This window comes from Lissotriton helveticus, chromosome 7 (genome assembly GCF_964261635.1).
Source record: "Lissotriton helveticus chromosome 7, aLisHel1.1, whole genome shotgun sequence".
Classification (NCBI taxonomy): domain Eukaryota; kingdom Metazoa; phylum Chordata; class Amphibia; order Caudata; family Salamandridae; genus Lissotriton; species Lissotriton helveticus.
The window spans coordinates 1888046355-1888067702 of NC_136068.1; positions in this window are offsets into that span (position 1 = coordinate 1888046355).

Here is a 21348-nt window from a genome sequence, read left to right on the forward strand (position 1 = left end):
GCGCTGTGTAGCGCTGGGAAGCGAAGCGCTGTGTGTGTGGCAGGAGGCTCCGTCGTTGCCCAGGACTTGGAGGCACTGTTAAGCGCCGTGCTAAAGGAGCGCTGTGTGGCTGTGACCCCCACCCGTGCAGCGCCTGCTGAGCCCAAGGCCCCAGAGGGAGAGGAGCCTCGCACCCGCGCCCGCAACCACCACCCCAGGTAACGCCTCAGTGCAACCAGGCTGCCGTGAGGGGGCGGGGTGCGGGTTGGCCGGGTACCTGGAGTGTGAGCTTTGTGCTTGGCTGGTAACATCATTTCTATGAGAGGCACACTTATTACGCTACAAGGGAACTTTAGCCTACGAACCTTCCCACAGTGAATTTTGACCATAAGAACCTACCTCAAGGGAACTTTTGCCATTCAAGGACACTGTGAAAAAGACATTACCATCAGGAGCCCTTGGGACACATGAGCTTTTGGTGATTTGATCAAGCCTGGGAACTGGATTCATTCTTATTGATTATTGATCTTGCTTGGAAACTGGAATCCTTTTTATTATTGATCAGGCCTGGGAACTGGATTCATTTTTATTGATTATTGATCTTGCTTAGAAATTGGAATCCTTTTTATTATTGATCTTGCCTGGAGCTGGATTTACCTGCTTTTGGTTCTCGCATAGTTTTTAGATAAAGAAATTCTTATTCTTATACCAAACTGGTGTGGTGTTCCTCTTGTGAGTGTTTTTACTGTGTCATCGCCGTTGTGTGTTGCACAAATACTTTACACATTGCCTCTGAAGTTACGCCTTTGCTGCTCTGAGCCAAGCTACCAGGTCGGAAGCGGTGGTCCCTACTTGGACTAGGGTGCATACCCCTGCCAACTAGAGACCCCGGTTCTAACATTGGTGATCGAGCGGTGGGATAGGACTTGTGCTTGTGTAACACCACGCAGCGACGCAGTGTACACTGCAACCCTACACCTGACTCTACTGAATTTTTGTCTACCCTCTCCAATTGTCATTTTTGAATTTTTTTTTAAATTTTAAATTCTCCCTGACTGGCTGCTCTTTTTAAAAGTCCTTGTGCCTAAGTCCTATTTGGTTTTCTCTACAAACGGCTGAGGCCCTACCTAGCAAGATGGAATTCGAGCTGGCCAATCTGGAAGTTTACACAGTGGCACAACTCAAGGAATTCTGCGAGGAGAAAAGGGTGCACTTTAAGCGAGGCGCTAAGAAGACAGAGCTTCAGAAAGCCTTGGGGGCATGGGTAACGGCCCACCCAGAAGGAGATGGAGAAGGGGACGGGCAGGGAGCAGAGCAAGGGGCCACAGGAGAACTTGACCTACTGCCCTTGGTGGAAAATGGCAACTTGTTACCAGGTACAAGGGTACCTTCCAGGGCAGGCAGTAGTGTGTCAGTAAGGACCCTGTCCTCAGAGGAATTGGAGGACAGGAGAGAGGAGAGACAGTTTAAATTGGAACTCGCCAAATTGGAAAGGGAGCGTGAGAAAGAAAGGTGGGCCATGGAGGAGAGGAAACTTACCCATGAGCTCAACCTGAAGGAACTGGAAATTCGAGCCCTACAAGCAGGGACGAACAGCATCAAGAGTGGTGGCAGCATACCTACGGAAGCTTCACGTGAGTCCAGGGTCTTTATGCCTAAAGATGTGATGGCCAGTTTTAAGGTGGGGGATAATATTGATAAGTGATTAGCTGCCTATGAGGTGTCACTAAGAGCCCATGGGGTCCCAGAGAGTCACTGGGGGGGTGGTCTGTACAAGTACATACCTCCGGAAGTTAGGGACACACTCCTTAGCCTAGAAAAGGAAGACCAGACCAACTATTCTGTTATGAAAGAAGCACTGCTTAAGAGTTTCGGTCTTACCCCTGAGAGGTATAGGCAGAGGTTTAGGAATAGCCACAAACTTCCCACACAGAACTGGGTAGATTTCCTGGACTACGCTAGTAAAGCTTTAGAGGGCTGGGTGCGGGGCAGCAATGTGCATGACTATGAAGGATTGTATAACTTGTTTTTAAGAGAGCACCTTCTAGAGAAATGTTTTTCAGAGCTGCGCCAACACCTGGTTGACCGCAAGTTGACCAATCCTAGGAAGCTTGCGGAGGAGGCGGACACCTGGGTCAGTACCAGGGTGTCCAACAAGGGTTCTGGGGGGGACTCCCAAAGGGGTGGTCAGGGTTCCCACCAGAAGAAAGAGGGGGGAGATAAAAAGAAAGATTTCTCCAAAGGCCCCCAAAATAATTCACAAGCCCCAATCTGGCCACCAGAAGCCCACTTATCCTGACAGAAGTCAGCAGCCCAGAATTGTCCGGTGCTATGAGTGTGGTGAACTTGGACACTACAAGGGGGATCCCAAGTGTCGCAAGAGAGCACCACAGGCCTCTGGAGGTAAAACCCCCGGGGTGGCTAGTGTAGCGCTTGCGGAGGAGCTGTCCCTAGATGATGGGAGTGAGGGGGCCGGGCTTGTCCTAGTGTCTCTGGGAGACAGTGAGATGGTTCCTAAGGTCCACGTGCCCTCCAATACTACTAAGTATAGGCAGTGGGTCACCCTCAATGGTCGGGGGGTGGAGGCCCTGAGGGACACAGGTGCCAGCATGACTATGGTAAGGTGTCAGCTGGTCTCCCCAGAGCAAATAATTCCCGATGCAGTCCATCCAGTTGTGATGGCTGACAACCGGGGGGGTCACTATCCCATAGCACAGGTTCCATTTGAGTGGGGAGGGGTTTCAGGCCTTTTAAGAGTTGCTGTGAGCCCTGCCATGCCAGTGGACTGTCTGTTAGGGAATGACCTAGAGCGGCGGTACTCAAAGTACGGCCCGCGGGCCAATTGCGGCCCGCCAGACCTTTCCTTGCGGCCCCAACAGCAGTCACGGACTCAGCTGCCATTACCGCTGGTGAGGTGTCTCCTTGGGGGCCGCATTTGCGAGAAAAAAAGGCCAAAGGGCATGCGCAGACAATTAGTGTTTCTATGCTCACCTGCGCACCCCCCTCATCTGCCCTCGTGACCTCATAGGCTTGCGTAGCAGCAGGACCTACTTCAGACGCCAACGGAAGCAGTGTGCCGAGTTGAAACTGAGCCGAGATTCACTGGCCCCTGGCACCAATTGGCGCGAAAGCAGTATTATATGCCAATGCCATAATTGTTATGCCTGGGCTCCCATTCCTTGTGGATTTCTGCTGCTAGACCTTGTTCATGCACCACACAAAAGATAAAGATATTGTTTGGGGTTTTCCAGGGCGCTTAAAATCTTGGGCAGAAGAGTTCTGGATGTTTCTCTTTTCGAGTGGTTTTGCATATTAATTTAAGTGCACAGGACAGTAGATCGCGCTGTTGCCGTATTGTGAGTTAATCTTCGGTTGCAATGAACTTTTTTTATGCGAGTTTGTTCCCCCCCCCCCCCCCCCCCCAGCTAGCAGGCAGGGCTGCTGAGACGTGTAACTATTGGGGCTCCATTTTTGCCTTCATGGTGAAAAACAAATAGACATCAACTCGGCAGCAGCACTACTGCTCAAAAAGCCTTTGTTATTTCAAATCGACTGTTTTCATTCTTTCAGTCTCATCATTTCAGACCTGAAGCATTCTCATTATTATATACAACAAAGCCATAGTTGTTGCTTATTTATCTTATGCAACTAAAAACTACTGGGGTCTTCATTTTCACCCTTAGATAAATATCAACTCAACAGCAGCACAAAGCCTATGATGCAATTCCAAATAGGCCCGTGCTAGTTCTTTCACAGTTTCATCATTTCAGAACTGAAGCATTTTCAATTTTATATACAACAAAGCCATAGTTGTTGCTTATTTATCTTATGCAACTAACAACTATTGGGATCTCCATTTTCGCCCTCCGGGTTAACCAACAATATCTCATCTCAATACAAGCATCACTGCTCAAAGATTTTGATGTAATTCAAATAGACTTGTTTTAGTTCTTTCATAGTCTCATAACTGAAGCATTTTCATATTATAATATATTTACAACAAAGCCATAGTGGTTGCTTATTTATCTTATGCAACTAACAATCATTGGCAAAGCCAATATTCCGGACTTGTTGCAGGTATAATGTCACTGGTTGTATCGGATATACCTGGATACAATGACAAACCGCAAAATACCAGTAGGGTGGCAAACTATGCTAAGCACAGATTTTGAAATGGGTTTTTAATTTTTTTTTTACTCTAACCCCGCCCACCCACTGACCCCGCCCCCACCGGTGCGGCCCTCGGCCACTAACCACACTGTCATTTTGGCCCCCAACAGAAATTTTGTGAGTACCCATGACCTAGAGCATACTGCCTGGAAGGAGGTAGAGCTCAAAGCGCATGTGGAGATGCTGGGGTTGCCGGAGTGGATTTGTGCTACCACACGGTCTATGGCTGCCAGGAAAGGGAGTCAGCCAGGGCTGGAGCCTGGAAAAATGGCCCAGCCAGCTGCTAAGAAGGGAGGAGCCCGAGGGCGTGGGAAGCCCGCCCCGGGGCAGTCACCCCATGAGATGGATGGGGCACCTGAGGAGGTTGCACCGGAGTCCACAGAGGGGGACGTTGCTCCCTTGGGGGACCTACCTACCCCTGCACAGTGGCAGGTGGAAGGAGGGCCCACCAGGGAGGAGTTTTGCCAGGCACAGAAGGAGTGTCCTACCCTTGAGGGCATGAGGCGACAGGCCAAAGCCCAAGCAGCAGGCAATGCCTCCGCGAAGTATCATATTTACTGGGAGGATGGGCTCCTTTACAGTGAGCCCAAGGCTCCTGTGCATGGGTCATCAAGGGCCTTAGTGGTCCCCCAGTGCTACAGGGCCTTTCTTTTGGAACTGGCCCATGAGATCCCTTTGGCAGGACACTTGGGCCAAGACAAGACCTTTGCTAGGCTTGTCCCACATTTTTATTGGCCACAGATGAGGGTCTCCTCAGATACCTTCTGCAGGACCTGTCTGACCTGCCAAGCCAGTGAGAAAACAGGGGCTAAGCTGAAGGCTCCCCTGGAACCACTACCTGTCGTTAGCACCCCCTTTGAGAGGGTGGGCATCGACATTGTGGGGCCTATGGATCCACCGACTTCTTCTGGTCACAGGTTTATCCTGGTTCTGGTGGACCACGCCACCCGGTACCCAGAGGCTATTCCTCTGAGAACCATTACTGCACCTGCAGTGGCACGGGCCCTGATGGGGATTTTTACCAGAGTGGGTTTTCCCAAAGAGGTGGTGTCCGACAGGGGTACCAATTTTATGTCTGCCTACATGCAAGCCATGTGGAAGGAATGTGGGGTTACCTATACGTTCTCCACCCCTTACCACCCACAGACCAATGGTCTTGTGGAGAGATTTAACAAGACCCTAAAGGGCATGATCAGGAGTCTGCCTGAGGGCCTGAGGAAAAAGTGGGACATCCTCTTGCCCTGTTTGCTGTTTTCCTACAGGGAGGTACCGCAGAAGGGGGTGGGTTTCAGCCCCTTCGAGCTCCTGTACGGTCACCCTGTTAGGGGACCTCTCAGTTTAGTGAAGGATGGGTGGGAGAAGACTCCAAGGAGACTTCCCCAGGATGTAGTGAGCTACATGCTGGGCTTCCGTAGCCAAATGGCTAAGTTGTGGAAACAAGCTTCTGACAACTTAGAGGCCAGCCAGGCGGTAATGAAGGAATGGTACGACCAGAATTCTCACCCTGTGGAGCTAAAACCTGGGCACAAGGTGTGGGTCATGGAGCCTGGAGAGCTTAGTGCCCTCCAGGATCGCTGGACAGGCCCTTATGAGATATTGGAGAAGAAGGGCAAGGCCACTTACCTAGTGGACCTTAAGACCCCCAGGAAGCCCCACAGTGTGCTACACGCCAACCGCCTCAAACCCCACCATGAGAGGTCTGAGCTTACCTTACTGATGGTAACTGATGGGGCCGAGGAAGAGGAAAGTGAACCTATCCCGGACCTCTTTGCTTCCCAAGAGAAGGATGGATTGGTGGAGGGAGTGGTCCTCTCCCCATCCTTGACTCCTGAGCAACAGAGGGACTGCCGCCAGGTCCTGGGGCAGTTCGCCTCAGTGTTTTCCCTTATCCCCGGGATTACCCACCTGTGTACCCATGATGTGGACACAGGAGACAGCCCCCCTGTCAAGACCAAATCTTACAGGCTGTCAGATAAGGTGAAGGCCAGCATCCAGAGTGAGGTCACTAAGATGCTGGAGTTGGGGGTGATAGAGCCCTCCAACAGCCCTTGGTCCAGTCCGGTGGTTCTGGTACCAAAAGCTGCCCCACCGGGCACCACACCAGAACTTAGGTTCTGTGTGGATTACAGGGGACTGAACTCTGTGACCAAGACTGACGCTCATCCTATCCCGAGGGCGGATGAGCTCATTGACAGGCTGGTGGCTGCCCGATACCTGAGTACCTTTGACCTCACGTCGGGGTACTGGCAGATCGCCCTAACAGATGGAGCTAAAGAGAGGTCCGCCTTTTCCACCCCAGAGGGCCACTACCAGTTCAGAGTGATGCCCTTTGGACTGAAAAACGCTCCTGCCACCTTCCAGCGGCTGGTGAACCGGGTCCTCTCCGGTTTAGAGGCCTTCTCTGCTGCCTACCTGGACGACATAGCGGTCTTCAGTAGCAGCTGGGAGGACCATCTGGGTCACCTCCAGGAAGTGATTCAGGCTCTGCAGCAGGCAGGCCTGACTATCAAAGCTAGCAAATGCCAGATAGGGCAGGGGTCGGTAGTCTACCTGGGACACTTGGTAGGCGGGGGCAAAGTGCAACCCCTACAGGCCAAGATAGAAACCATCCTGGCCTGGGAGCCTCCCAAAACACAAACTGAGGTCAGGGCATTCCTGGGCCTCACAGGTTACTACCGCAGATTTGTCAAGGGCTATGGCACCATTGTGGCCCCCTTGACTGAGCTAACCTCTAAGAAATACCCTAGAAAAGTCATTTGGACAGAGGCTTGCCAAAAAGCCTTTGACTCTCTAAAGCAGGCCATGTGCACAGCTCCTGTGCTCAGGGCCCCTGACTTCTCCAAAGAGTTCATTGTCCAAACGGACGCCTCAGAGCATGGCATAGGGGCGGTACTTTCGCAACTCAATGAGGAGGGAAGGGACCAACCAGTAGCCTTCATCTCCAGGAGGCTGCTCCCCCGAGAACAGCGGTGGAGTGCGATAGAGAGAGAAGCCTTCGCGGTGGTCTGGGCTGTGAAGAAGCTGAGGCCATACTTGTTTGGCTCCCACTTCCTGATTCAGACTGACCACCGGCCCCTCAGGTGGCTCATGCAAATGAGGGGCGAGAATCCCAAATTGTTGAGGTGGTCCATTTCTCTACAGGGGATGGACTTCAGGGTGGAACACAGACCCGGAGTAGACCACGCCAATGCTGACGGTCTCTCTCGGTTTTTCCGCCTTAGTGATGAGAACTCCCTGGAGGTTGGGTAGTTCTCCCCACTTTCAGCTGGGGGGGACACGTCTTAGACCTGTCAGCCTTAGGGTGGTCTCCCCTACATTTTTGCCCTTTTTGCCTCCCATTTTTACCTTACATTTTGTTGGACTTAGGACTCTGGGCGCCTCACCACTGCTAAACAGTGCTGAGGTGCAGGTGCTCTCCCCTAAAACATTGTGAGGCTGGCATATCTGCCACAAACCCCTGCTACTGCAGTAAGGCTAATTCTCGATAGGCTAATATTTGGAACCTCTCCTTATGGGATAACTTCTGACAGGGACCTAATAAGTCTGTCATGGTTGGTCTTGTTGGACTCGGGCGGGGAACCCTTTCCAATGATATATAGGGTTTGGACATTACTACGCTAGAGATCCCACTTTGATAAAGGGGACCTTTTCCTGCCTACACTGAGATTAGGGTCTGCATACTCCCCCCTCCCCTCTGCACACTGATAGCCTGCCTGGGATGGGAGGTGGGAGTGGTGATTCACACCTTATTCCCTGGAATGAGCTGTGATGGGCTGCCCACTGTAGCCTTAACGGCCTGTCTCTCGTCACTGTGACAGCTAGGTCAGGGAAGGCAGGGAACATACCAGAACTCCCTGGACTCTTCCAGAAGCCCCTGCCCCCAGACCCTTCCAGAGACTTCCACCACTTTCTAGCCCTTAGAGTGAAAGATATATAAGGGAGGGTCCTGGCCTCACTTCTTTGTTACACTGCTGGACCTGGAAGAATCCGTGCTGGAGTGAGGACTGCTGAGCAAGAGGATTGCCACTGGGAAGGAGGCTGACTGCTCCAAGGAACTGCTGCCCCACAACCTGCTGAGCTGCCCTACTGTCTTCTGATCCTGCCCTGCATGGGAGACTGCAACATCACCACCAGAGTGTCTCCACAACTTCCCAAAGGAACTACTTTTCTTTGAACCACATTTTAAAGAGTCTTCAACCTTTTAAAGATTGCCTTTTTGGGACTGCACCCTTTTTAAGCTAAAGGAAACTACCTGTTCTTGGACCACGGCGTTTTAAAGACTGCCCTTTGGAACAGCAACAACACTCTCAAGATTTGCCCTGCAACGCTGTGCCTGCCCTCAGCACTGCTTGCCCTGTGATCCTCCCGAGGGCTCTGTGATTGCCTCTGCTTCTGGCGCCAGCCGACTGTAACTGGCCCTGAGGTCACCGCCACTGGGACCGGAGCGCGCTGTGTAGCGCTGAGAAGCAAAGCGCTGTGTGGCAGGAGGCTCCATCGTTGCCCAGGACTTGGAGGCACTGTTAAGCGCCGTGCTAAAGGAGCGCTGTGTGGCTGTGACCCCCACCCGTGCAGCGCCTGCTGAGCCCAAGGCCCCAGAGGGAGAGGAGCCTCGCACCCGCGCCCGCAACCACCACCCCAGGTAACGCCTCAGTGCAACCAGGCTGCCGTGAGGGGGTGGGGTGCGGGTTGGCCGGGTACCTGGAGTGTGAGCTTTGTGCTTGGCTGGTAACATAATTTCTATGAGAGGCACACTTATTACGCTACAAGGGAACTTTAGCCTACGAACCTTCCCACAGTGAATTTTGACCATAAGAACCTACCTCAAGTGAACTTTTGCCATTCAAGGACACTGTGAAAAAGACATTACCATCAGGAGCCCTTGGGACACATGAGCTTTTGGTGATTTGATCAAGCCTGGGAACTGGATTCATTCTTATTGATTATTGATCTTGCTTGGAAACTGGAATCCTTTTTATTATTGATCAGGCCTGGGAACTGGATTCATTTTTATTGATTATTGATCTTGCTTAGAAATTGGAATCCTTTTTATTATTGATCTTGCCTGGAGCTGGATTTACCTGCTTTTGGTTCTCGCATAGTTTTTAGATAAAGAAATTCTTATTCTTATACCAAACTGGTGTGGTGTTCCTCTTGTGAGTGTTTTTACTGTGTCATCGCCGTTGTGTGTTGCACAAATACTTTACACATTGCCTCTGAAGTTACGCCTTTGCTGCTCTGAGCCAAGCTACCAGGTCGTTGGCGGTGGTCCCTACTTGGACTAGGGTGCATACCCCTGCCAACTAGAGACCCCGGTTCTAACATAGGGTAACTTGGGTTCACGGGCAAACCTTTCCTCTGGCTACCAGACTATTTGAACAGGTTTATCTTACCCTGGAGGCGCCAACCAATGCCACTGCTTCAGGGCAAAACAAACAAACTGGGAGGAAGACGACAACCTCAAAAAGCCCCATGCTTACTTTTCGCCCCATTACACAGGCATGCAGCAAACACCAGCATTGCTGGGGTGGCCCCGGCTTCAATAATGGTTATCCTGAGTGGAAACAAACGCTGGAAAGGGCAGTTAAGCTGGGGCGGGAGCGGCCCTCAGCCTACATGCGGGGCAAGAATGCGCTCCATTCACAGATATTCCTCTGAAAGTGTCCCATTGTTCTCTGAAGGCTGTTTTTCTCTGAGTTCACCAAGAATGTTGCTGTTGTTTCTGCCCTTAGAGTGTGGAAGCTTTCATTTTATCTCGTTTTACATGGTTTAGCAGTCTGCATTCGCCATCGTAGAAAAACTGACCGCTCAATGGGGCGTAAAAATGAAGATGTCGCCCAAGCCCTCTCCTGAGCTTCACGTCATTCTTCCAGACGTCTAACTCCTAAAAGTACACGCAGGAAGAGGTAACTCCAGGCGAAGAGAATGTTGTGAATCTATCTAGGACCCTAATTAGATATCCCCGATTCATGCCCTTATGTGGTTATAACAAAACATATCCTTATAAAGGCATAAGAATCATGTCCATATTTAGTAATAGCCAATGCAGTCCAAATACAGCAAGGCTACTCCCATAGACTCCTAGAAAGTACATCGCGTTCTTTAAACAAACCAAGCATCCTGCAGCCCGGGAAATCCCGCTGCTTTTGTTTTGATTTGAACAAGAACTCCTGGAGTCCAGAAAGAACTATTAGTTCTTAGTGACGTCTTATGTCCAACCTTACGTCAAACTCGGCACCTTTCAGGTATAAATATACCAACGTTGCCTTAAGCAAACACACGGTGGTTTGGAGCAGAGCGGCTATCTACCTGCCCGACGCCCAGCTGATGCGAGTGCCGAAGGAAGCCGACCGTCCCATTTGACGCACTGAGAGAGACGCTGTTTTTTCTCCAGCCGAGAAATTCCAGCTCCGGTGTTTCCTGTCACCCTTGCGGGTTGCTGGGAGATTGAGTCCCGAGAGAGAGATACAAGACCTCCTTCATTCTAGAACCAAGGTACGGAGCTGACTAAAACCTTGAGAGAATTCTTGATTCAGATTCTTGGCAAAAACTAACTTAACTTAAACTGCAACTTACTTACTCCTTCCCACGTATTAGGCTTAGGTCAGGTACACCGGGGTAGGCGTATCTTAGAAGCACCAGTTGAGTACGTTTAGCCAATGATTTTATGTATGTATATATTTTATCCGTTTTAAAGTATCATATGGCTCAGAAACCATATAAATGCTTTTACAGTATTATTTCATTGTACTCCTTTTACTGTACGCACTTTACTTCATGATAAGTATTGCATGTGTGGCAATTCACTTCTCTTGCATGAGAAAGAGGACTGCTCAATAAATAACATCTTTTATTGAAAACGCCCGTCTCTCTATTTCTCTGCACTCCTGGTGAAACTAAGTATGCAAGATTGACTGAGTGAAATAGTTGTCTATTGTTTTCACACGACTCTAGAGATATACTCTTTATTCTGAGGGAGCAAAGTTGTCATGTTTATGCGGTTGTCAGAAACTAATCCCTTCTTGTCTAATCAGGAAAGTTAACTCCTTCCTGAACATTCGAGAAAGTTTCTAGTGACCTCTGAGCTAGCTGGCAAACCTAATTAGGTCTAACATAGTCAGTAGAGACCTAGATGACCTCAGTCCTACGTCTAAACTGCTGTTTATGTTATTCCAATGCACAGAGCCTATTGGGAATATAGGAACTACACTACATGGCGCCCAACGTTTGGTAAGGCGATAATATAACGCAAGACGTTAGAGTAACTTTTTCGTGCTTTTTCAAACAGACCCCTTTTCCCGTAAAAACTCCAAAAGACGTCTGGAGTGGGTAAAAGGTTAATATCCGCCAGAACTTAGTAGGATGAGAATCCTATGTATTAGTTTTTGGTTTAGTCAACGTTGAAGGATACAGTGTTCCAAAATATTGTGCACCTAATCTTTGTTTCCTTGAAACTTGCTCTGCAACAAAAAACTTTCTGTCAGAAAAATGTCGGATAGTGAAGACGAAAGAGAGAGAGCTAGAATAGCAGCTCAACTTTTAACGGATGACACAAGTCTCCAAAAGGAAGACCCGAATGCTATAATCATTCTGGTGAATGTAAGAAAAACTATAGCTATTAAACTTATAGAAAATGGACTATCATCAAGAGGTGGTACAGTCATATTTGTGGTAGAGGCCCATGAATATCGGCAGACAGAGGTATTCTATTCCTGGTTACATTTTCCAGCAGCACATGCTGTGACACACAAATTCCTCTATTACAAAATAGAGGAACCTCCGGAGGAATACGCTCCTTTCGAGGACGTTGAAATTCCACTAACATACCAAGAGCACCTGCTCTGGTTTAATGGCACCCTAAAACATCAAAATCACATTACCAGACTTGGTCCACTAGGTTGACCAGGAGGCCAGGCCAAACCCAAGATATTCCCAGAGACAACATCCAGGGATAGTTACAACATACAGTGTAGGGAAACTATGCCTCGAATGGCTACAGAAATCCACACTGGCTGAAATTAAGCAACACTTGACTTTACTTAAAGACGGTGCTGACTTGCGAGATTTCATAATGGGACCTCGCAAACAGTGTCAAAAACGTTTCATATACGCCGGTATATACGCTGCTTACAACGAAGCTTGGAAAGTAACGCAAATTGAAACTGCAGAAAAAATACGAGAAATTGATCGTATTAATTTGGAAAAATCATTTTCTGTAGTGGACAATGGGTTAACGACTCTGTCCTCCAGAATATATTCACTGGACAGCATTGTACCACCTGCTATTGATATAATAGAGCAGGACTTGCTAATGTTACAACATGGACAGTCCCAATTACGTTCTATTGTACAGCTAGGCTGGACATTACAAAACTTGCGTTCAGGCTTCGTGCCATGGCGTTTAATCAACACAACGTCATTATTCTCTATCTTTAACCTTACTGATAAACAAATCAGTTTGGCACAAAAAGGAGCAGACTATACGATGCTGAGCATTGAAAAACTTGAGAGATTACCAATGACAATGTCAGAGAGACCTGTCAATGAATGGATAATACACAAACAATTACAATTCCGATAACAACTTTCCATTTTAAGTATTGCCAAAAATATATACTAGCAGGCCTGTATGAAAGGTTGGGTAAAGGATACATCAAGTCAACCTGGAATATACCTTATACACACTGATGTTATAGTGAAGGGAAAAAGGAGGTATTTCTTAGTGGTAACAATTGTAAACAATCACTAAGCGGTACACTTCTGTGTCAAGGTGTTAACTTGCATGGAGCCTGGGAAGGTTCATCAAATAACCTTTCATGTCACCTGCATGGCACTCCTGCAACACAGATAGAGCCATTTTTCAGACAGCTTTCCAACGGCAGCTACGTTCTAATTAGTGACGACAGCTGTTGTGGCATGGTGCCAGGAAAAGCATATCTCGTAATAGTTACGTCCAGGGTCACTTGCTGTATGCAAATATTGTATCCAAACAGCAATCCAGATATGGAGGCGGCAATATGGCCTTCTTTGAATAGCTCTTCTATTCGAATTGATACTTTAAGCAGAATGAAGTTTATTCTTTTACAGACAAATGTGCCTTTAACCTCGTCCAAAGAGACGTATGATCTGCAAGTTGCAAGGACAGCGGCAGTGATACATACCCTATTATCAACAAATTGCCCTGTGCATTTCGTAGAACTGTTAGGTCAAATTTTAAACATGTCCGATACCAGTGGCATCACACATGTATTTAAGACAATTTTTTCGGGACTGTTAGCACCCTTTGAAACAGTTCTGGGCATTTTCCCGAATTTTGTGCATTCTTTATTCGGCGACCTGCCTCTTCTTTTGGGACTCGTAGCAGGAATTTTGTTTTTGATCCTGCTCCGATATGGCAAGCCAAGCCAATGACAAAACTCCAGCTACGATGGAAGAAATGATCCTAGCAATACGCTACCGAGACCGAATCACTAAAGTCCTCGGATTAGCCCGGCTAAGAGATCTGAATACAACCTGGTTTCTTTCATTCAGACCAATCTGGCAAGATTGCATCTTACCTGTGCTTCGATGTCTGCTATGCGGAGAAGAATGCGTGTTGGACGTCTGTCTTACACTACCATCAGCAGTACCAACGGATATCGATACTTTGATTGGTTCGGTAACGGCTCATGCAACGTGTTGTCCCCAGCGGCTACCTATTCTGATAACGGCATTCATTGAGACTTCACCATTACGAGTAGGTGGCGGTGAAGTACGAGATGAAAGCAGCACCACAAAGGTACAACCTTCTGTGAGCATTGCTGATCCTGACATCGATGATGGCAATCATTCTCACATATGCACTATTTCGGCTTTTTCGAACTTGGTCGAACTTTCACCTCATGTTGTAGACCAATTTTTTGCAAGCCTATCTGATTTGATGTTCTCTCCCAACAACGAGAATAACTTTTCAAACAACGAGCACACAGCGTTCCCTGAACTCATAATTCGGCCTTCAGTTTTTGATAAACAACACTACTGAAAACATTTGGAACTATTTTTTCCCCTGAAAGCGAAATTATTTTTTCCACTTCCAAAATATTTACTTTTTTTCTGGCACATGGTACTCTGCTTAAAGTAGAACTATTCTTAGAGAACAGAGCTTCTATTCTTAGAGACACTAGAGACAATATTTTACCTCAGCCTCTAGCACATGTACAGTATTGTATAAATATGTGTTGAAATGGTCTTTTCTGTATTAAGAGCCATTTCATAAATGTAATTTTCGCAACTCATTCAGCCAATATTTATATATGCATTTCCTGAATGATAACACTGCTTGAAAAACGTACAGTATAAATACTCATTTTCGTGTATATACCATACCATGGAGAAGCGTGGCTCAGTGGTTAGAGGCGGCAGACCCGGAAGCTGAGATCAGCCGTGGACCAGGGTTCGATTCCCCGCCTCGGCGGGTCTCGGGCTCAAAAATTCCACGGACTCGACAATTCTCGCTCCGGTGCCTACTCGACTCACGGGGTCATACTCTGCGTCTCTGGGCAATAGCTTGCTTAATCTCCACTACGGCCCCTCGCGGCGGGATGCCTGGCTTTCACCTTGTGAATACCCTGGGGGTATCTCACAGGGGAATACCAGGACGGGTTCCCTAAGCAAGCGCCTTGAGACCCCTGGGTGATTTGTGCGCTATATAAATCGAAATACATAAATCGAAATACATACACCATTTCAAATGCAATTTATGTATTTTGGGGTGGGTTGGAAAAGAAATGCATCGTTATATGTTTAGTATTGCTTAGTATTTAGTAATGATGGACATTAATACGTGGAGTGGGTGTTGTGAATATATCTAGGACCCTAATTAGATATCCCCGATTCATGCCCTTATGTGGTTATAACAAAACATATCCTTATAAAGGCATAAGAATCATGTCCATATTTAGTAATAGCCAATGCAGTCCAAATATGGCAAGGCTACTGTGAAATCAACATAGATGTAACCAGACGCAAGTTGGTTTGAGTCCAGTTAGACGTTTAATGGGGTTCAGATACAAAAGACAAACAGCGACCCCAGCCACAGCAATGGCCGCGGCGGGTGACAGCTTCACACTGTCCCCCAGGCGCTCGTCTTGGAACGCTGGTCGCGGCGACATTCTGAGTGATGTCACCGCGAGCCGCTCCATTGTCTGCAGAGCTGCCGGGGGAGGAAAGAGTGGAAGATACCACACATCCCCCTTCCCTGCGGAATGAAACATAAGAATTGAACAAGGGAACAAAGTGTTACAGAAAAATTACATCATCACATACTGTTCAAAATGTATGGGGGGGTCTGGTCATTCTCCGGCTAGTCCTTCTACCTGGGTGAGAGACCGGCCACAGTTTCCTGGGAGGGAAGCCCATGTTCCCCTCGGAGTCGCCCTCACTCTCGCTGCCTCTACCTGAACCTTGACCGGGTGGGCAAAACCTCACTACTCTTCCCAGGTTCCAAATCTTTCCTTCCTGGGTCTATCCCCCTTCCCTGCGGAATGAAACATAAGCTAGTTTTCTAAGGTCTGAGACAAAATCCTCTATAGATTCCCCTTCCTTCTGTACCCTTTTCCCAAAATGATATCTCTCCATTATAGTGCTAGTCTTCGGGAGATAGTGCAAATCTAGTTTCTTTAAGCTTACTTCTAGCGTGTTGAGGTCGCTGTGTCCGAATGACCCTCGTCGCCAGTGTGAAATCAACATAGATGTAACCAGACGCAAGTTGGTTTGAGTCCAGTTAGACGTTTAATGGGGTTCAGATACAAAAGACAAACAGCGACCCCAGCCACAGCAATGGCCCCGGCGGGTGACAGCTTCACACTGTCCCCCAGGCGCTCGTCTTGGAACGCTGGTCGCGGCGACATTCTGAGTGATGTCACCGCGAGCCGCTCCATTGTCTGCAGAGCTACCGGGGGAGGAAAGAGTGGAAGATACCACAGCTACTCCCATAGACTCCTAGAAAGTACAACGTGTTCTTTAAACAAACCAAGCCTCCAGCAGCCCGGGAAATCCCCCTGCTTTTGTTTTGATTTTAACAAGAACTCCTGGAGTCCAGAAAGAACTGTTAGTTCTTAGTGACGTCTTATGTCCAACCTTACGTCAAACTCGGCACTTTTCAGGTATAAATATACCAACGTTGCCTTAAGCAAACACACGGTGGTTTGGAGCAGAGCAGCTATCTACTTGCCCGACGCCCAGCTGATGCGAGTGCCGAAGGAAGCCGACCCTCCCATTTGACGCCCTGAGAGAGAGACGATGTCTTTTCTCCAGCCGAGAAATTCCAGCTCCGGTGTTTCCAGTCACCCTTGCGGGTTGCTGGGAGATCGAGTCCCGAGAGAGAGATACAAGACCTCCTTCATTCTAGAACCAAGGTACGGATCTGACTAAAACCTTGAGAGAATTCTTGATTCAGATTCTTGGCAAAAACTAACTTAACTTAAACTGCAACTTACTTACTCCTTCCCACGTATTAGGCTTAGGTCAGGTACACCGGGATAGGCGTATCTTAGAAGCACCAGTTGAGTACGTTTAGCCAATGATTTTATGTATGTATATATTTTATCCGTTTTAAAGTATCATATGGCTCAGAAACCATATAAATGCTTTTACAGTATTATTTCATTATACTCCTTTTACTGTACGCACTTTACTTCATGATAAGTATTGCATTTGTGGCAATTCACTTCTCTTGCATGAGAAAGAGGAGTGCTCAATAAATAACACCTTTTATTGAAAACGCCCGTCTCTCTATTTCTCTGCACTGCTGGTGAAACTAAGTATGCACGATTGACTGAGTGAAATAGTTGTCTATTGTTTTCACATGACTCTAGAGATATACTCTTTATTCTGAGGGAGCAAAGTTGTCATGTTTATGCGGTTGTCAGAAACTAATCCCTTCTTGTCTAATCAGGAAAGTTAACTCCTTCCTGAACATTCGAGAAAGTTTCTAGTGACCCCTGAGCTAGCTGGCAAACCTAATTAAGTCTAACATAGTCAGTAGAGACCTAGATGACCTCAGTCCTACGTCTAAACTGCTGTTTATGTTATTCCAATGCGCAGAGCCTATTGGGAATATAGGAACTACACTACAAGAAAACGGAGCGAAACAGCTTTTACAAAATGTACACAAATTCAATTGCATAAACAGCCACTTCTAAATGCACCAGGCTGTCAAGTTCCACGTGTTTCGCAATGCTAAATAAATTAAGGAGTTACTTTCGCGACCTGTGTGTGTGTGTGTGTGTGTGCGTGCCGAAAACGTGCAGATGGCATTGCACTCTACAAAAAAGCCCTACAACAAACGCAGAAACAGGCAATAAGGACACATGTTTATTGACTGGGTCTTACTGTTGGTAAACATGGCTCGGCCCGGCGGGTCTGGCACCCTCACACCCAGGGCCACGGTGTCACTGCACCTGCTGCACTGCTAGTCACTTCGTTCCTAAGAGAGTAACCGGGCTTCAGCTCTCGGGGCTCTGTCGATGGCCGGATATGTCGTTGGGGGTAGAGAGTCCGACATTAACGCTCCAACCACTATTCCTGTAGGGCTGATCGCAGTGATAAAGATAAGAGGCTGTGGAAGAAAAGCTTGCGGGTGTGGGGACGTACTGTGATCAGGAAACGCTTGTAGGGTGTTTTGAAGGCAAATGAAACCTAATCTTTTTTACAGACCCTGCATCCCTCAGATTATACCCATTTTATGGCCCTAGGCCATAAACTGCTCTTTTGTTGCGGCAACCTGTATGCCTCACACTGTTGTGTGCAGCAGGCACGCAACCCACTCAGACACCTAACTGTACCTGGGCATGCTGCTGAATGCCCTGATCTGTTGGGGACGAGGCAACTGTGCTTTTTGGTGTCGAGTGATGGGAGTAACAGGTTTCCTCTGAGGCTGCTCTGTTTTGGGGGAGGAGGGGTGTGCGGGGGTCAGTAGGAGGGACTCTGCATTGGGCAGAGCATACACAGGAGTGAAGTTTTTGCTCTGCAGTTTCAATATTCCTGTTGCAGAAATGTCACCGCCAGGAGTCGGCACTGAGCAACTGACAGGCCCTGCATTTGGTATCAAAACGGTCCCAACAGTAAGAGCGCATGACATCCCTATTTATGTTTTTTATTTTTTTTTGTAAACCTTGCAAGCCATTTGTTCTCAGCTCTAAAGGGCCAGGCCTGTGCATGTGCGAGTTTTTGTTTGCCAATGGCATGCATGCGTCCAGAATCAGATGCAGATGCACGCAGGTTCGGCAAACTTGAAATGGGGTTTCTATTAAAGAAAACTGATTCCAAGATGGCTAGGGAATTCATGTGTGTGTTATGGCAAGCGTGCCTCCTGATGCATGAGTGGGCATGAGTCTATTTTAAACTTGCCAATCCAAAATGTCAGAAGCCCATGCTAGGATGGCAAATTAAAATGTTAAATAAACAAGTGAAAGAATGTAAGCAAAGCGGAAAAAAAGGGACGCAAGCAGTCCTGCAGCACTTGAAAGAGACGGCCGCCCGGCCGTGAAAGTGAAAGCGATCGATCGTGACATGGCCGCCCGGTCGTGAGATGTGCTCTGTGGTGGCGAGGGGGAGGGGCAGTTGTGAGAGGTGCTGAATTACCTAGCAAAGGAAAACCAGCACTCGTATGCCTCCTACAGCGTTTCACAGCCTCCCCTGGGGGGGACTTCCGCCTTCTGCGGGAAGCCCGCGCCCACAAAGTGACTGGACGAGAAGGGCAGAAGGCGGAAGTCCCGTCCCAGGGGAGGCTGTGAAATGCTGAAGGGACGTAGGAGGAGCAGAGGCGACCTATGCAAGTGAGGGAAGCCCCACGTGACGAGCCTGTAGCACGGTGAGTGGGGCGGGTGGGGCTTAGTTGTAGGGGTAGTGTGTGTGTGTGCGTGCGTGCGCGTGTGTGTGTGCGTGTGTGTGTGTGTGTGCGCATGTGTGTATGCAGTGTGTGTGTGTGCGTGCGTGTGTGTGTGCCTGCGTGTGTGTGCATGCGTGTGTGTATTTGTGTTTGTGTGTGCATGCGTGAGTGTGGCTGTGTGTGTGTGCGCGCGATTGAGAGAGGCGAGAGGCTGACTTGCTATGAATGTGGAACAGGAGATGTGCACGGCGCCGTGCTGGATGTGCGCGCCCACGAGGTGAAATCGCTGAAGGCTTTCACATGCCCATCCCCTGTCTCACATTCCCAGGAAGTGGCTAACAAAAGATGCTTCGCTGGATGCAGCGCTTCGCGCAGCTACACCAGCTCGACCTAAAAACGGTGCGAGCCCAGGAGGTGTCTATGGACACTGACCTGAGGATAATTGAGAAAAACATACTCAAGCACTGCACATACTAGTTGGGGAGTAATGCATTACATGTTGTGGCATTGCACATGGAGAGGCTTAGCATCCTGGTTTTGTGGTTCTTGGCTGCTGAGGTATTTCCTTAGACTGACATATGGATAGTGCATTGTTCTACCTTGCATTCTTAGGGTAATGTTTCTCCATACTTTTTGCTTTTACTGCCTGGTTTTATAACTCTCACTTTCTTGGCCTTAGGACTCTGGGCACTTTACCACTGTCATTCATTGCTAAAGTGCATGTGCTCTTCTAAAACATGTTAATAATTGATGTATATCTGATTGGCTTATTCAAATTACCTGTAAGTCCCTTGTGCAGTAGTGTACCACATAAGCCCACAGATTGTACATCAAATGCTACTAGTGAGCCTGCAGCACAGATTGTGCAAGCCACACATGTAGTCTTTCAAACCTTCTGCGGGAAGCCCGCGCCCACAAAGTGACTGGACGAGAAGGGCAGAAGGCGGAAGTCCCGTCCCAGGGGAGGCTGTGAAATGCTGAAGGGACGTAGGAGGAGCAGAGGCGACCTATGCAAGTGAGGGAAGCCCCGCGTGACGAGCCTGTAGCACGGTGAGTGGGGCGGGTGGGGCTTAGTTGTAGGGGTAGTGTGTGTGTGTTTGTGTGTGTGTGCGTGCGCGTGTGTGTGCGTGTGTGTGTGTGTGTGTGTGCATGTGTGTATGCAGTGTGTGTGTGTGCGTGCGTGTGTGTGTGCCTGCGTGTGTGTGCATGCGTGTGTGTATTTGTGTTTGTGTGTGCATGCGTGAGTGTGGCTGTGTGTGTGTGCGCGCGATTGAGAGAGGCGAGAGGCTGACTTGCTATGAATGTGGAACAGGAGATGTGCACGGCGCCGTGCTGGATGTGCGCGCCCACGAGGTGAAATCGCCGAAGGCTTTCACATGCCCATCCCCTGTCTCACATTCCCAGGAAGTGGCTAACAAAAGATGCTTCGCTGGATGCAGCGCTTCGCGCAGCTACACCAGCTCGACCTAAAAACGGTGCGAGCCCAGGAGGTGTTTATGGACACTGACCTGAGGATAATTGAGAAAAACATACTCAACCACTGCACATACTAGTTGGGGAGTAATGCATTACATGTTGTGGCATTGCACATGGAGAGGCTTAGCATCCTGGTTTTGTGGTTCTTGGCTGCTGAGGTATTTCCTTAGACTGACATATGGATAGTGCATTGTTCTACCTTGCATTCTTAGGGTAATGTTTCTCCATACTTTTTGCTTTTACTGCCTGGTGTTATAACTCTCACTTTCTTGGCTTTAGGACTCTGGGCACTTTACCACTGTCATTCATTGCTAAAGTGCATGTGCTCTTCTAAAACATGTTAATAATTGATGTATATCTGATTGGCTTATTTAAATTACCTGTAAGTCCCTTGTGCAGTAGTGTACCACATAAGCCCACAGCTTGTACATCAAATGCTACTAGTGAGCCTGCAGCACAGATTGTGCAAGCCACACATGTAGTCTTTCAAACCTTCTGCGGGAAGCCCGCGCCCACAAAGTGACTGGACGAGAAGGGCAGAAGGCGGAAGTCCCGTCCCAGGGGAGGCTGTGAAATGCTGAAGGGACGTAAGAGGAGCAGAGGCGACCTATGCAAGTGAGGGAAGCCCCGCGTGACGAGCCTGTAGCACGGTGAGTGGGGCGGGTGGGGCTTAGTAGTAGGGGTAGTGTGTGTGTGTTTGTGTGTGTGTGCGTGCGTGCGCGTGTGTGTGTGCGTGTGTGTGTGTGTGTGCGCATGTGTGTATGCAGTGTGTGTGTGTGCCTGCGTGTGTGTGCATGCGTGTGTGTATTTGTGTTTGTGTGTGCATGCGTGAGTGTGGCTGTGTGTGTGTGCGCGCG